Raw genomic sequence first — 15,081 nt, forward strand, 5'->3', positions numbered from 1 at the left:
AAAGAGTGAGACTGAGAGCGGAGCTGGGGAGATAACAGAGAGTGAGAAAGAGCGAGACTGAGAGCGGAGCCGGGGAGATAACAGAGAGTGAGAAAGAGTGAGACTGAGAGCGGAGCCGGGGAGATAACAGAGAGTGAGAAAGAGTGAGACTGAGAGCGGAGCCGGGGTAATAACAGAGAGTGAGAAAGAGCGAGACTGAGAGCGGAGCCGGGGTGATAACAGAGAGTGAGAAAGAGCGAGACTGAGAGCGTAGCCGGGAGGATAACAGAGAGTGAGAAACAGTGAGACTGAGAGCGGAGCCGGGAGGATAACAGAGCGTGAGAATGAGTGAGACTGAGAGCGTAGCAGGGAGGATATCAGAGGGTGCGACTGAGAGTGGAGCCGGGGAGATAACAGAGAGTTAGAAAGGGTGAGAGTGATAGCGGAGAAGGGAGAATAACAGAGAGTGAGAAAGAGTGTGAGAGAGAGCGGAGCTGGGATGATAACAGTGAGTGAGAAAGAGTGAGAGAGAGAGTGGAGCTGGGGTGATAACAGAGAGTGAGAAAGAGCGAGACTGAGAGTTGAGCCGGGAGGATAACGGAGCGTGAGAAAGAGTGAGACGGAGGGCGGAGCCGGGGAGATAACAGAGAGTGAGAAAGAGTGTGACTGAGAGCGGAGCCGGGGAGATAACAGAGAGTGAGAAAGAGTGAGACTGAGAGTGGAGCCGGGGAGATAACAGAGACTGAGAAAGAGTGAGACTGAGAGTGGAGCCGGGGAGATAACAGAGAGTGAGAAGGAGTGAGACTGAGAGCGGAGCCGGGGAGATAGCAGAGAGTGAGAAAGAGAGAGACTGAGAGCGGAGCCGGGGAGATAACAGAGTGTGAGAAAGAGCAAGACTGAGAGCGGAGCCGTGGAGATAACAGAGAGTGTGAAAGAGTGAGACTGAGAACGGAGCCGGGGAAATAACAGAGAGTGAGAAAGAGTGAGACTGAGAGCGGAGCCGGGGAGATAACATAGAGTGACAAAGAGCGAGACTGAGAGTGGACCCAGGGTGATAACAGAGAGTGAGAAACAGTGAGACTGAGAGCGGAGCCGGGAGGATAATAGAGAGTGAGAAACAGTGAGACTGTGAGCGTAGCAGGGAGGATATCAGAGGGTGCGACTGAGAGTGGAGCCGGGGAGATAACAGAGAGTGAGAAAGAGTGAGACTGAGAGCGGAGCCGGGGAGATAACAGAGAGTGAGAAAGAGTTAGAGTGAGAGCGGAGCAAGGGAGGTAACAGAGAGTGAGAAAGAGTGAGAGTGAGAGCAGAGCCGGGGTGATAACAGAGAGTGAGAAAGAGTGTGAGAGAGAGCGGAGCCGGGAGGATAACAGTGAGTGAGAAAGAGTTAGAGTGAGAGTGGAGCTGGGGTGATAACAGAGAGTGAGAACGAGTGAGACTGAGTGGAGCCGGGGTGATAACAGAGAGTGAGATAGAGTGAGAATGAGAGCAGAGCCGGGAGAATAACAGTGAGTGAGAAAGAGTGAGAGTGAGAACGGAGCCGGGGGGATAACAGTGAGTGAGAATGTGAAAGTGAGAGTGGAACCGGGGAGATAACAGAGAGTGAGAAAGAGTGAGACAGAGAGCGGAGCCGGGGAGATTACAGTGAGTGAGAAAGAGTGAGACTGAGAGCGGAGCCGGGGAGATAACAGAGAGTGAGAAAGAGTGAGACTGAGAGCGGAGCCGGGGAGATAACAGAGAGTGAGAAAGAGCGAGACTAAGAGTTGAGCCGGGAGGATAACTGAGCGTGAGAAAGAGTGAGACGGAGGGCGGAGCCGGGGAGATAACAGAGAGTGAGAAAGAGTGTGACTGAGAGCGGAGCCGGGGAGATAACAGAGAGTGAGAAAGAGTGAGACTGAGAGCGGAGCCGGGGAGATAACAGAGAGTGAGAAGGAGTGAGACTGAGAGCGGAGCCGGGGAGATAACAGAGAGTAAGAAGGAGTGAGACTGAGAGCAGAGCCGGGGAGATAGCAGAGAGTGAGAAAGAGCGAGACTGAGAGCGGAGCCGGGGAGATAACAGAGAGTGAGAAAGAGCAAGACTGAGAGCGGAGCCGGGGAGATAACAGAGAGTGTGAAAGAGTGAGACTGAGAACGGAGCCGGGGAAATAACAGAGAGTGAGAAAGAGTGAGACTGAGAGCGGAGCCGGGGAGATAACATAGAGTGACAAAGAGTGAGACTGAGAGCGGACCCAGGGTGATAACAGAGAGTGAGAAACAGTGAGACTGAGAGCGGAGCCGGGATGATAACAGAGCGTGAGAAAAAGTGAGAGGGAGAGCGGAGCCGGGAGGATAACAGAGAGTGAGAAATAATGAGAGTGAGAGCGGAGACGGGAGGACAGCAGTGAGTAAGAAAGAGTGAGAGCAAAGACGGGAGTACAACAGAGAGTGAGAAAGACTGAGGCTGAGAGCGTAGCAGGGAGGATAACAGAGAGTGCGACTGAGAGTGGAGCCGGCAGGATGACAGAGAGTGAGAAAGAGTGAGACTGAGAGCGGAGCCGGGGTGATAACAGAGAGCGGGAAAATGAGAGTGAGAACGGAGCCGTGAGGATAACAGAGAGTGAGAAAGTAAGAGTGAGAGCGCAGCCGGGGTGAGAACAGAGAGTGAGAAAGAGTGAGACTGAGAGCGGAGCTGGGGAGATAACAGAGAGTGAGAAAGAGCGAGACTGAGAGCGGAGCCGGGGAGATAACAGAGAGTGAGAAAGAGTGAGACTGAGAGCGGAGCCGGGGAGATAACAGAGAGTGAGAAAGAGTGAGACTGAGAGCGGAGCCGGGGTAATAACAGAGAGTGAGAAAGAGCGAGACTGAGAGCGGAGCCGGGGTGATAACAGAGAGTGAGAAAGAGCGAGACTGAGAGCGTAGCCGGGAGGATAACAGAGAGTGAGAAACAGTGAGACTGAGAGCGGAGCCGGGAGGATAACAGAGCGTGAGAATGAGTGAGACTGAGAGCGTAGCAGGGAGGATATCAGAGGGTGCGACTGAGAGTGGAGCCGGGGAGATAACAGAGAGTTAGAAAGGGTGAGAGTGATAGCGGAGAAGGGAGAATAACAGAGAGTGAGAAAGAGTGTGAGAGAGAGCGGAGCTGGGATGATAACAGTGAGTGAGAAAGAGTGAGAGAGAGAGTGGAGCTGGGGTGATAACAGAGAGTGAGAAAGAGTGAGACTGAGTGGAGCCGGGGTGATAACAGAGAGTGAGAAAGAGTGAGAATGAGAGCAGAGCCGGGAGGATAACAGTGAGTGAGAAAGAGTGAGAGTGAGAACGGAGCCGGGGTGATAACAGAGCGTGAGAAAAAGTGAGAGGGAGAGCGGAGCCGGGAGGATAACAGAGAGTGAGAAAGAGTGAGAATGAGAGCAGAGCCGGGAGGATAACAGTGAGTGAGAAAGAGTGAGAGTGAGAACGGAGCCGGGGTGATAACAGAGCGTGAGAAAAAGTGAGCGGGAGAGCGGAGCCGGGAGGATAACAGAGAGTGAGAAAGAATGAGAGTTAGAGCGGAGACGGGAGGACAGCAGTGAGTAAGAAAGAGTGAGAGCACAGACGGGTGTACAACAGAGAGTGAGAAATACTGAGACTGAGAACGTAGCAGGGAGGAATAACAGAGAGTGCGACTGAGAGCGGAGCCGGGGTGATAACAGAGAGTGAGAAAGAGCGAGACTGAGAGCGGAGCCGGGGTGATAACAGAGAGTGAGAAAGCGCGAGACTGAGAGCGGAGCCGGGAGGATAACAGAGAGTGAGAAACAGTGAGACTGAGAGCGGAGCCGGGAGGATAACAGAGCGTGAGAAAGAGTGAGACTGAGAGCGTAGCAGGGAGGATATCAGAGGGTGCGACTGAGAGTGGAGCCGGGGAGATAACAGAGAGTTAGAAAGGGTGAGAGTGAGAGCGGAGAAGGGAGAATAACAGAGAGTGAGAAAGAGTGTGAGAGAGAGCGGAGCTGGGATGATAACAGTGAGTGAGAAAGAGTGAGAGTGAGAGTGGAGCTGGGGTGATAACAGAGAGTGAGAAAGAGTGAGACTGAGTGGAGCCGGGGTGATAAGTGAGAGTGAGAAAGAGTGAGAATGAGAGCAGAGCCGGGAGGATAACAGTGAGTGAGAAAGAGTGAGAGTGAGAACGGAGCCGGGGTGATAATAGAGCGTGAGAAAAAGTGAGAGGGAGAGCGGAGCCGGGAGGATAACAGAGAGTGAGAAAGAGTGAGAATGAGAGCAGAGCCGGGAGGATAACAGTGAGTGAGAAAGAGTGAGAGTGAGAACGGAGCCGGGGTGATAACAGAGCGTGAGAAAAAGTGAGCGGGAGAGCGGAGCCGGGAGGATAACAGAGAGTGAGAAAGAATGAGAGTTAGAGCGGAGACGGGAGGACAGCAGTGAGTAAGAAAGAGTGAGAGCACAGACCGGTGTACAACAGAGAGTGAGAAATACTGAGACTGAGAGCGTAGCAGGGGGGATAACAGAGAGTGCGACTGAGAGCGGAGCCGGGGTGATAACAGAGAGTGAGAAAGAGTGAGACTGAGAGCGGAGCCGGGGGGATAACAGGGAGTGAGAAAGTGAGAGTGAGAGCGGAGCCGGGTTGCTAACAGAGAGTGAGAAAGTGAGAGTGAGAACGGAGCCGGGAGGATAACAGAGAGTGAGAAAGTAAGAGTGAGAGCGGAGCCGGGGTGATAACAGAGAGTGAGAAAGAGTGAGACTGAGAGCGGAGCGGTGGAGATAACAGAGAGTGAGAAAGAGCGAGACTGAGAGCGGAGCCGGGGAGATAACAGAGAGTGAGAAAGAGTCAGACTGAGAGCGGAGCCGGGGAGATAACAGAGAGTGAGAAAGAGTGAGAGTGAGAGCGGAGCAAGGGAGGTAACAGCGAGTGAGAACGAGTGAGAGAGAGAGAGCAGAGCCGGGGTGATAACAGAGAGTGAGAAAGAGTGTGAGAGAGAGCGGAGCCGGGAGGTTAACAGTGAGTGAGAAAGAGTGAGAGTGAGAGTGGAGCTGGGGTGATAACAGAGAGTGAGAAAGAGTGAGACTGAGCGGAGCCGATAGGATAACAGAGAGTGAGAACGAGTGAGAGAGAGAGAGCAGAGCCGGGGTGATAACAGAGAGTGAGAAAGAGTGTGAGAGAGAGCGGAGCCGGGAGGTTAACAGTGAGTGAGAAAGAGTGAGAGTGAGAGTGGAGCCGGGGAGATAACAGAGAGTGAGAAGGAGTGAGAGTGAGAGCGGAGCAAGGGAGGTAACAGCGAGTGAGAAAGAGTGAGAGAGAGAGCAGAGCCGGGGTGATAACAGAGAGTGAGAAAGAGTGTGAGTGAGAACGGAGCCGGGGTGATAACAGAGATTGAGAAAGAGTGAGACAGAGAGCGGAGCCGGGGAGATAACAGAGAGTGAGAAAGAGTGAGACTGGGAGCGGAGCTGGGGAGATAACAGAGAGTGAGACTGAGAGCGGAGCCGGGGACATAACAGAGAGTGAGAAACAGCGAGACTGAGAGTGGAGCCGGGAGGATAACAGAGCGTGAGAAAGAGTGAGACTGAGAGCGGAGCCGGGGAGATAACAGAGAGTGAGAAAGAGTGAGCCTGAGAGCGGAGCCGGGAGGATAACAGAGCGTGAGAAAGAGTGAGACTGAGAGCGGAGCCGGGGAGATAACAGAGAGTGAGAAAGAGTGAGACTGAGAGCGGAGCCGGGGAGATAACAGAGAGTAAGAAAGAATGTGACAGAGAGGAGCCGGGGAGATAACAGAGAGTGAGAAAGAGCGAGACTGAGAGCGGAGCCGGGGTGATAACAGAGAGTGAGAAAGAGCGAGACTGAGAGCGGAGCCGGGAGGATAACAGAGAGTGAGAAAGCGCGAGACTGAGAGCGGAGCCGGGAGGATAACAGAGAGTGAGAAACAGTGAGACTGAGAGCGGAGCCGGGAGGATAACAGAGCGTGAGAAAGAGTGAGACTGAGAGCGTAGCAGGGAGGATATCAGAGGGTGCGACTGAGAGTGGAGCCGGGGAGATAACAGAGAGTTAGAAAGGGTGAGAGTGAGAGCGGAGAAGGGAGAATAACAGAGAGTGAGAAAGAGTGTGAGAGAGAGCGGAGCTGGGATGATAACAGTGAGTGAGAAAGAGTGAGAGTGAGAGTGGAGCTGGGGTGATAACAGAGAGTGAGAAAGAGTGAGACTGAGTGGAGCCGGGGTGATAAGTGAGAGTGAGAAAGAGTGAGAATGAGAGCAGAGCCGGGAGGATAACAGTGAGTGAGAAAGAGTGAGAGTGAGAACGGAGCCGGGGTGATAATAGAGCGTGAGAAAAAGTGAGAGGGAGAGCGGAGCCGGGAGGATAACAGAGAGTGAGAACGAGTGAGAATGAGAGCAGAGCCGGGAGGATAACAGTGAGTGAGAAAGAGTGAGAGTGAGAACGGAGCCGGGGTGATAACAGAGCGTGAGAAAAAGTGAGCGGGAGAGCGGAGCCGGGAGGATAACAGAGAGTGAGAAAGAATGAGAGTTAGAGCGGAGACGGGAGGACAGTAGTGAGTAAGAAAGAGTGAGAGCACAGACGGGTGTACAACAGAGAGTGAGAAATACTGAGACTGAGAGCGTAGCAGGGGGGATAACAGAGAGTGCGACTGAGAGCGGAGCCGGGGTGATAACAGAGAGTGAGAAAGAGTGAGACTGAGAGCGGAGCCGGGGGGATAACAGGGAGTGAGAAAGTGAGAGTGAGAGCGGAGCCGGGTTGCTAACAGAGAGTGAGAAAGTGAGAGTGAGAACGGAGCCGGGAGGATAACAGAGAGTGAGAAAGTAAGAGTGAGAGCGGAGCCGGGGTGATAACAGAGAGTGAGAAAGAGTGAGACTGAGAGCGGAGCGGTGGAGATAACAGAGAGTGAGAAAGAGCGAGACTGAGAGCGGAGCCGGGGAGATAACAGAGAGTGAGAAAGAGTCAGACTGAGAGCGGAGCCGGGGAGATAACAGAGAGTGAGAAAGAGTGAGAGTGAGAGCGGAGCAAGGGAGGTAACAGCGAGTGAGAACGAGTGAGAGAGAGAGAGCAGAGCCGGGGTGATAACAGAGAGTGAGAAAGAGTGTGAGAGAGAGCGGAGCCGGGAGGTTAACAGTGAGTGAGAAAGAGTGAGAGTGAGAGTGGAGCTGGGGTGATAACAGAGAGTGAGAAAGAGTGAGACTGAGCGGAGCCGATAGGATAACAGAGAGTGAGAACGAGTGAGAGAGAGAGAGCAGAGCCGGGGTGATAACAGAGAGTGAGAAAGAGTGTGAGAGAGAGCGGAGCCGGGAGGTTAACAGTGAGTGAGAAAGAGTGAGAGTGAGAGTGGAGCCGGGGAGATAACAGAGAGTGAGAAGGAGTGAGAGTGAGAGCGGAGCAAGGGAGGTAACAGCGAGTGAGAAAGAGTGAGAGAGAGAGCAGAGCCGGGGTGATAACAGAGAGTGAGAAAGAGTGTGAGTGAGAACGGAGCCGGGGTGATAACAGAGATTGAGAAAGAGTGAGACAGAGAGCGGAGCCGGGGAGATAACAGAGAGTGAGAAAGAGTGAGACTGGGAGCGGAGCTGGGGAGATAACAGAGAGTGAGACTGAGAGCGGAGCCGGGGACATAACAGAGAGTGAGAAACAGCGAGACTGAGAGTGGAGCCGGGAGGATAACAGAGCGTGAGAAAGAGTGAGACTGAGAGCGGAGCCGGGGAGATAACAGAGAGTGAGAAAGAGTGAGCCTGAGAGCGGAGCCGGGAGGATAACAGAGCGTGAGAAAGAGTGAGACTGAGAGCGGAGCCGGGGAGATAACAGAGAGTGAGAAAGAGTGAGACTGAGAGCGGAGCCGGGGAGATAACAGAGAGTAAGAAAGAATGTGACAGAGAGGAGCCGGGGAGATAACAGAGAGTGAGAAAGAGCGAGACTGAGAGCGGAGCCGGGGTGATAACAGAGAGTGAGAAAGAGCGAGACTGAGAGCGGAGCCGGGAGGATAACAGAGAGTGAGAAAGCGCGAGACTGAGAGCGGAGCCGGGAGGATAACAGAGAGTGAGAAACAGTGAGACTGAGAGCGGAGCCGGGAGGATAACAGAGCGTGAGAAAGAGTGAGACTGAGAGCGTAGCAGGGAGGATATCAGAGGGTGCGACTGAGAGTGGAGCCGGGGAGATAACAGAGAGTTAGAAAGGGTGAGAGTGAGAGCGGAGAAGGGAGAATAACAGAGAGTGAGAAAGAGTGTGAGAGAGAGCGGAGCTGGGATGATAACAGTGAGTGAGAAAGAGTGAGAGTGAGAGTGGAGCTGGGGTGACAACAGAGAGTGAGAAAGAGTGAGACTGAGTGGAGCCGGGGTGATAAGTGAGAGTGAGAAAGAGTGAGAATGAGAGCAGAGCCGGGAGGATAACAGTGAGTGAGAAAGAGTGAGAGTGAGAACGGAGCCGGGGTGATAATAGAGCGTGAGAAAAAGTGAGAGGGAGAGCGGAGCCGGGAGGATAACAGAGAGTGAGAAAGAGTGAGAATGAGAGCAGAGCCGGGAGGATAACAGTGAGTGAGAAAGAGTGAGAGTGAGAACGGAGCCGGGGTGATAACAGAGCGTGAGAAAAAGTGAGCGGGAGAGCGGAGCCGGGAGGATAACAGAGAGTGAGAAAGAATGAGATTTAGAGCGGAGACGGGAGGACAGTAGTGAGTAAGAAAGAGTGAGAGCACAGACGGGTGTACAACAGAGAGTGAGAAATACTGAGACTGAGAGCGTAGCAGGGGGGATAACAGAGAGTGCGACTGAGAGCGGAGCCGGGGTGATAACAGAGAGTGAGAAAGAGTGAGACTGAGAGCGGAGCCGGGGGGATAACAGGGAGTGAGAAAGTGAGAGTGAGAGCGGAGCCGGGTTGCTAACAGAGAGTGAGAAAGTGAGAGAGAGAACGGAGCCGGGAGGATAACAGAGAGTGAGAAAGTAAGAGTGAGAGCGGAGCCGGGGTGATAACAGAGAGTGAGAAAGAGTGAGACTGAGAGCGGAGCGGTGGAGATAACAGAGAGTGAGAAAGAGCGAGACTGAGAGCGGAGCCGGGGAGATAACAGAGAGTGAGAAAGAGTCAGACTGAGAGCGGAGCCGGGGAGATATCAGAGAGTGAGAAAGAGTGAGAGTGAGAGCGGAGCAAGGGAGGTAACAGCGAGTGAGAACGAGTGAGAGAGAGAGAGCAGAGCCGGGGTGATAACAGAGAGTGAGAAAGAGTGTGAGAGAGAGCGGAGCCGGGAGGTTAACAGTGAGTGAGAAAGAGTGAGAGTGAGAGTGGAGCTGGGGTGATAACAGAGAGTGAGAAAGAGTGAGACTGAGCGGAGCCGGTAGGATAACAGAGAGTGAGAACGAGTGAGAGAGAGAGAGCAGAGCCGGGGTGATAACAGAGAGTGAGAAAGAGTGTGAGAGAGAGCGGAGCCGGGAGGTTAACAGTGAGTGAGAAAGAGTGAGAGTGAGAGTGGAGCCGGGGAGATAACAGAGAGTGAGAAGGAGTGAGAGTGAGAGCGGAGCAAGGGAGGTAACAGCGAGTGAGAAAGAGTGAGAGAGAGAGCAGAGCCGGGGTGATAACAGAGAGTGAGAAAGAGTGTGAGTGAGAACGGAGCCGGGGTGATAACAGAGATTGAGAAAGAGTGAGACAGAGAGCGGAGCCGGGGAGATAACAGAGAGTGAGAAAGAGTGAGACTGGGAGCGGAGCTGGGGAGATAACAGAGAGTGAGACTGAGAGCGGAGCCGGGGACATAACAGAGAGTGAGAAACAGCGAGACTGAGAGTGGAGCCGGGAGGATAACAGAGCGTGAGAAAGAGTGAGACTGAGAGCGGAGCCGGGGAGATAACAGAGAGTGAGAAAGAGTGAGCCTGAGAGCGGAGCCGGGAGGATAACAGAGCGTGAGAAAGAGTGAGACTGAGAGCGGAGCCGGGGAGATAACAGAGAGTGAGAAAGAGTGAGACTGAGAGCGGAGCCGGGGAGATAACAGAGAGTAAGAAAGAATGTGACAGAGAGGAGCCGGGGAGATAACAGAGAGTGAGAAAGAGCGAGACTGAGAGCGGAGCCGGAGTGATAACAGAGAGTGAGAAAGAGCGAGACTGAGAGCGGAGCCGGGAGGATAACAGAGAGTGAGAAAGCGCGAGACTGAGAGCGGAGCCGGGAGGATAACAGAGAGTGAGAAAGAGTGAGACTGAGAGCGGAGCCGGGAGGATAACAGAGCGTGAGAAAGAGTGAGACTGAGAGCGTAGCAGGGAGGATATCAGAGGGTGCGACTGAGAGTGGAGCCGGGGAGATAACAGAGAGTTAGAAAGGGTGAGAGTGAGAGCGGAGAAGGGAGAATAACAGAGAGTGAGAAAGAGTGTGAGAGAGAGCGGAGCTGGGATGATAACAGTGAGTGAGAAAGAGTGAGAGTGAGAGTGGAGCTGGGGTGATAACAGAGAGTGAGAAAGAGTGAGACTGAGTGGAGCCGGGGTGATAAGTGAGAGTGAGAAAGAGTGAGAATGAGAGCAGAGCCGGGAGGATAACAGTGAGTGAGAAAGAGTGAGAGTGAGAACGGAGCCGGGGTGATAATAGAGCGTGAGAAAAAGTGAGAGGGAGAGCGGAGCCGGGAGGATAACAGAGAGTGAGAAAGAGTGAGAATGAGAGCAGAGCCGGGAGGATAACAGTGAGTGAGAAAGAGTGAGAGTGAGAACGGAGCCGGGGTGATAACAGAGCGTGAGAAAAAGTGAGCGGGAGAGCGGAGCCGGGAGGATAACAGAGAGTGAGAAAGAATGAGAGTTAGAGCGGAGACGGGAGGACAGCAGTGAGTAAGAAAGAGTGAGAGCACAGACGGGTGTACAACAGAGAGTGAGAAATACTGAGACTGAGAGCGTAGCAGGGGGGATAACAGAGAGTGCGACTGAGAGCGGAGCCGGGGTGATAACAGAGAGTGAGAAAGGGTGAGACTGAGAGCGGAGCCGGGGGGATAACAGGGAGTGAGAAAGTGAGAGTGAGAGCGGAGCCGGGTTGCTAACAGAGAGTGAGAAAGTGAGAGTGAGAACGGAGCCGGGAGGATAACAGAGAGTGAGAAAGTAAGAGTGAGAGCGGAGCCGGGGTGATAACAGAGAGTGAGAAAGAGTGAGACTGAGAGCGGAGCGGTGGAGATAACAGAGAGTGAGAAAGAGCGAGACTGAGAGCGGAGCCGGGGAGATAACAGAGAGTGAGAAAGAGTCAGACTGAGAGCGGAGCCGGGGAGATAACAGAGAGTGAGAAAGAGTGAGAGTGAGAGCGGAGCAAGGGAGGTAACAGCGAGTGAGAACGAGTGAGAGAGAGAGAGCAGAGCCGGGGTGATAACAGAGAGTGAGAAAGAGTGTGAGAGAGAGCGGAGCCGGGAGGTTAACAGTGAATGAGAAAGAGTGAGAGTGAGAGTGGAGCTGGGGTGATAACAGAGAGTGAGAAAGAGTGAGACTGAGCGGAGCCGGTAGGATAACAGAGAGTGAGAACGAGTGAGAGAGAGAGAGCAGAGCCGGGGTGATAACAGAGAGTGAGAAAGAGTGTGAGAGAGAGCGGAGCCGGGAGGTTAACAGTGAGTGAGAAAGAGTGAGAGTGAGAGTGGAGCCGGGGAGATAACAGAGAGTGAGAAGGAGTGAGAGTGAGAGCGGAGCAAGGGAGGTAACAGCGAGTGAGAAAGAGTGAGAGAGAGAGCAGAGCCGGGGTGATAACAGAGAGTGAGAAAGAGTGTGAGTGAGAACGGAGCCGGGGTGATAACAGAGATTGAGAAAGAGTGAGACAGAGAGCGGAGCCGGGGAGATAACAGAGAGTGAGAAAGAGTGAGACTGGCAGCGGAGCTGGGGAGATAACAGAGAGTGAGATTGAGAGCGGAGCCGGGGACATAACAGAGAGTGAGAAACAGCGAGACTGAGAGTGGAGCCGGGAGGATAACAGAGCGTGAGAAAGAGTGAGACTGAGAGCGGAGCCGGGGAGATAACAGAGAGTGAGAAAGAGTGAGCCTGAGAGCGGAGCCGGGAGGATAACAGAGCGTGAGAAAGAGTGAGACTGAGAGCGGAGCCGGGGAGATAACAGAGAGTGAGAAAGAGTGAGACTGAGAGCGGAGCCGGGGAGATAACAGAGAGTAAGAAAGAATGTGACAGAGAGGAGCCGGGGAGATAACAGAGAGTGAGAAAGAGCGAGACTGAGAGCGGAGCCGGGGTGATAACAGAGAGTGAGAAAGAGCGAGACTGAGAGCGGAGCCGGGAGGATAACAGAGAGTGAGAAACAGTGAGACTGAGAGCGGAGCCGGGAGGATAACAGAGTGTTAGAAAGAGTGAGACTGAGAGCGTAGCAGGGAGGATATCAGAGGGTGCGACTGAGAGTGGAGCCGAGGAGATAACAGAGAGTGAGAAAGAGTGAGACTGAGAGCGGAGCCGGCGAGATAACAGAGAGTGAGAAAGAGTGAGAGTGAGAGCGGAGCAAGGGAGGTAACAGAGAGTGAGAAAGAGTGAGAGTGAGAGCGGAGCCGGGTAGATAACAGAGTGTGAGAAAGAGTGAGACTGAGAGCGGAGCCGGGGAGATAACAGAGAGTGAGAAAGAGCGAGACTGAGAGCAGAGCCGGGGTGATAACGTAGAGTGAGAAGCAGTGAGACTGAGAGTGGAGCCGGGAGGATAACAGAGCGGGAGAAAGTGTGAGAGAGAGAGCGTAGCAGGGAGGATAACAGAGGGTGAGACTGAGAGTGGAGCCGGGAGGATAACGGAGGATGAGACTGAGAGCGTAGCAGGGATGATAACAGAGGGTGAGACTGAGAGTGGAGCCAGGAGGATAACAGAGAGTGAGAAAGAGCGAGACTGAGAGCGGAGCCGGGAGGACAACAGGGAGTGAGAAAGAGTGAAACTGAGAGCGGAGCCGGGGAGATAACAGAGAATGAGAAAGAGTGTGAGAGCGAGAGCAGAGCCGTGAGGTTCACAGAGAGTGAGAAAGAGTGAGACTGAGAGCGGAGCAAGGGAGGTAACAGCGAGTGAGAACGAGTGAGAGTGAGAGCAGAGCCGGGGTGATAACAGAGAGTGAGAAAGAGTGTGAGAGAGAGCGGAGCCGGGAGGATAACAGTGAGTGAGAAAGAGTGAGAGTGAGAGTGGAGCTGGGGTGATAACAGAGAGTGAGAAAGAGTGAGACTGAGTGGAGCCGGGGTGATAACAGAGAGTGAGAAAGAGTGAGAATGAGAGCAGAGCCGGGAGGATAACAGTGAGTGAGAAAGAGTGAGAGTGAGAACGGAGCCGGGAGGATAACAGAGCGTGAGAAAGAGTGAGACTGAGAGCGGAGCCGGGGAGATAACAGAGAGTGAGAAAGAGTGAGACTGAGAGCGGAGCCGGGGAGATAACAGAGAGTAAGAAAGAATGAGACTGAGAGAGGAGCCGGGGAGATAACAGAGAGTGAGAAAGAGCGAGACTGAGAGCGGAGCCGGGGTGATAACAGAGAGTGAGAAAGAGCGAGACTGAGAGCGGAGCCGGGAGGATAACAGAGAGTAAGAAACAGTGAGACTGAGAGTGGAGCCGGGTGGATAACAGAGCGTGAGAAAGAGTGAGACTGAGAGCGTAGCAGGGAGGATATCAAAGGGTGCGACTGAGAGTGGAGCTGAGGTGATAACAGAGAGTGAGAAAGAGTGAGACTGAGTGGAGCCGGGGTGATAACAGAGAGTGAGAAAGAGTGAGACTGGGAGCGGAGCCGGGGAGATAACAGAGAGTGAGAAAGAGTGAGACTGAGAGCGGAGCAGGGGACATAACAGAGAGTGAGAAAGAGCGAGACTGAGAGTGGAGCCGGGAGGATAACAGAGCGTGAGAAAGAGTGAGACTGAGAGCGGAGCCGGGGAGATAACAGAGAGTGAGAAAGAGTGAGACTGAGAGCGGAGCCAGGGAGATAACAGAGAGTGAGAAAGAGCGAGACTGAGAGCGGAGCCGGGGTGATAACAGAGAGTGAGAAAGAGCGAGACTGAGAGCGGAGCCGGGAGGATAACAGAGAGTGAGAAACAGTGAGACTGAGAGTGGAGCCGGGTGGATAACAGAGCGTGAGAAAGAGTGAGACTGAGAGCGTAGCAGGGAGGTTATCAAAGGGTGCGACTGAGAGTGGAGCCGGGGAGATAACAGAGAGTGAGAAAGAGTGAGACTGAGAGTGGAGCCGGGAGGATAACAGAGCGTGAGAAAGAGTGAGACTGAGAGCGGAGCCGGGGAGATAACAGAGAGTGAGAAAGAGTGAGACTGAGAGCGGAGCCAGGGAGATAACAGAGAGTGAGAAAGAGCGAGACTGAGAGCGGAGCCGGGGTGATAACAGAGAGTGAGAAAGAGCGAGACTGAGAGCGGAGCCGGGAGGATAACAGAGCGTGAGAAAGAGTGAGACTGAGAGCGTAGCAGGGAGGATATCAAAGGGTGCGACTGAGAGTGGAGCTGAGGTGATAACAGAGAGTGAGAAAGAGTGAGACTGAGTGGAGCCGGGGTGATAACAGAGAGTGAGAAAGAGTGAGACTGGGAGCGGAGCCGGGGAGATAACAGAGAGTGAGAAAGAGTGAGACTGAGAGCGGAGCAGGGGATATAACAGAGAGTGAGAAAGAGCGAGACTGAGAGTGGAGCCGGGAGGATAACAGAGCGTGAGAAAGAGTGAGACTGAGAGCGTAGCAGGGAGGTTATCAAAGGGTGCGACTGAGAGTGGAGCCGGGGAGATAACAGAGAGTGAGAAAGAGCGAGACTGAGAGCGGAGCCGGGGTGATAACAGAGAGTGAGAAAGAGCGAGACTGAGAGCGGAGCCGGGAGGATAACAGAGAGTGAGAAACAGTGAGACTGAGAGCGGAGCCGGGAGGATAACAGAGCTTGAGAAAGAGTGAGACTGAGAGCGTAGCAGGGAGGATATCAGAGGGTGCGACTGAGAGTGGAGCCGGGGAGATAACAGAGAGTTAGAAAGAGTGAGAGTGAGAGCGGAGAAGGGAGGTAACAGAGAGTGAGAAAGAGTGAGAGTGAGAGCAGAGCCGGGGTAATAACAGAGAGTGAGAAAGAGTGTGAGAGAGAGCGGAGCTGGGACGATAACAGTGAGTGAGAAAGAGTGACAGTGAGAGTGGAGCTGGGGTGATAACAGAGAGTGAGAAAGAGTGAGACTGAGTGGAGCCGGGGTGATAACAGAGAGTGAGATAGTGTGAGAATGA

General features: G+C 53.5%; 1 protein-coding gene across 2 annotated transcripts in view; it reads right to left on the bottom strand.

The window, feature by feature from the left end:
• Positions 1-15,081, bottom strand: part of LOC140387064 (contactin-associated protein-like 5) — a 1,365,877-nt gene that overhangs the window by 969,664 nt on the left and 381,132 nt on the right. The window lies entirely within an intron of this gene.

The sequence above is a fragment of the Scyliorhinus torazame genome, chromosome 2 (genome assembly GCF_047496885.1).
Source record: "Scyliorhinus torazame isolate Kashiwa2021f chromosome 2, sScyTor2.1, whole genome shotgun sequence".
Taxonomy (NCBI): domain Eukaryota; kingdom Metazoa; phylum Chordata; class Chondrichthyes; order Carcharhiniformes; family Scyliorhinidae; genus Scyliorhinus; species Scyliorhinus torazame.